Below are 2,211 nucleotides of genomic sequence, written 5' to 3'. Positions count from 1 at the left end.
CCAGGGAGAGTTGTGTGCGTAAGTGTTTAAAAATAAGAAAGAGCAAGTTTAGCTTACATCGAAGGACTCCTTGCCCGAAGGACTCCTTGCCCTCCCGCTAGGTTGTGATAGGATGAGAGTCTAATGTCCCATATCCCCTAGACTCAAGTTACTCATTCCAAATTCCTTTGTAATCTCGTCTATTTTATCTCCAGATTGATGAGACAATCTTAGAACCTCCACCCTAGTTTCTTCACCACTTGATCAGATTCAACTATGGGTGTGGTTCTCAAACTTGGCTGCACAGCCGAATCAACTGTAGAGCTTTATCAGCACCGAGGCCAGTGTCCAAGGCAGAGACCCCGATTTAACTGCTCTGGCATGAGGCCCGGGCAACCAAGTTTTAATAGCTCCCAGGTGACAGCACTGTGCAGCCAGCATTGAGATCTGTTGCTGGAAGGTGTGGTACTTCTCAAAGGTGGGTGGTATTAGCCACAACTTCCCAAATCTTCTAATCTTGTAATGATTCAAAAACTCTTTAAAGTCGTGGAGTGCTCAGGGACCAGGGTGGGAATGCTCAGCAGCATCATTCATTCCTCCAGTGTTTGTTGGCCTGCTTACCTTATGCAAATCATTCCTCTAGGCCCTGGAGGTACAGTGGTGGTCAGTGGTCTTACATTCCAAAAAAGAGACAGTTGATAGTCAAAGAACAAAACAGATCAACAACAATGTGGAGAGCAGCCACATAACATAGTGGTTAATGCGGTCTTGAGCTGGCTAGAGTCTAAATCCTCGCTCTGTGGGACTCTGGGCAAGTTACTTGACCTCTCTCGCCTCAGTTTACTCCCACATAAAACAGGGGTGATAATAGCAAACTCAATACCAAATCATAGGTTGTTAGAATAAAAAGAGTTAATCCACGTAAAATGCTTAGACCAGTTTCAGATGAAGAGCAACTATTCAATAAGAATTGGCAATTATTTAACATCAGATACTGATAATATTGTGAAGACAAATCCCACTGGGTTAGGGGATGGAAGAGGTGGGAGTGAGAGAACAAAGGGCGGGGAAGGAAGAGAGAGGATTGTCATTTCAGTTGAGGTAGTCAGGAAAGGCCTCTCCAAGAAGGGGACATTGGTATAGAGACCTGAATGAAGAGAGGGACAGATTTGCCAAATAGCTGGGTTTGAGACAACAGCAAAAAAACACAAGGTCCTGTGGCAGAAGACTGCTGGATAGGTCTGGGAAGAATAAAAGGGCTGACATGCATGCATGGATTAAGGGGGGAGAAACAGCACACTGGGTCTCTCATCTGTTTACGGACTGTGATCTCTCACTAGGCTATGAGTTGCAAGTCTTTATGTTACTGTATGTCCCAGGCCGTGGAATATGTTCTATAAATGTTTACTGAATGAAGACCTTAATTATTAACCCTGTATTGCCCTCCATCAGCAAACTAGAATATCAGGATTCTAGGCTCAATTTTCACTCCCTAGTTCCATGCAAAACCCAACTGGGAGATGTGACATTTATGGCGATTTAAGGCTTTGTTTTATAAGACATTTAGTCAGCAGCCCATGAGAAGGAACACCAGATGGGCCACCAGTTGATAAGAACAATGTAAGTCCTTGGTTCTTACGAGTGGATACAATTCCCTAGAGTGCCATTATTACATACAGCTGCTTATATGCAGTCAAGGGTTACCAAAATTAGGGCTTTGCTAGTGTTTCCTAGGGACTCATTTGACATTCAACTGATGAGCCTGGCTGCCAAACCGTGTTCTTAAGTGTTGCCCCTTCCCAGTGTGTATACACAGCATTGCTGGAATTCCTGCCAATTTTAGGTGGAAGCTTTGTTAGTATTGCATCATCAGTGTTGTTTACAGCGGATAGTGGTTCTTTCTTCCAGTTTTTCTCGCGTTGTAATGACAACTTTCAGTATCTCTCCATCCTCAGCAGTGCGGTTTGTTTCGTAAGCCTGGTAGCACAAAATGGTTCACCAACATTTTTCCATCACTTACATTTTAAGTTGTGTATTTATGTGCTTAAGTGATGTTCTTGTGGGTAGGTGTTGCTTTAGCCGGTCTAGCTTTCCTTCCACTTTCATTTAGTAACAGCACTCCACTTTTACTGTAGGGGACTACCCCTCCCCCAACTCCATTAGCCCTAGTAGGGCTGTGTAACTTGGAGTCTTGGCTCCCCTGCCTCCCTCCTTGTCCCTGCCCCCAAGGGC

This window comes from Herpailurus yagouaroundi, unplaced genomic scaffold (assembly GCF_014898765.1).
Source record: "Herpailurus yagouaroundi ecotype Mexico unplaced genomic scaffold, PumYag 186, whole genome shotgun sequence".
NCBI lineage: Eukaryota > Metazoa > Chordata > Mammalia > Carnivora > Felidae > Herpailurus > Herpailurus yagouaroundi.
Note: the sequence above shows the minus strand (reverse complement) of the source record.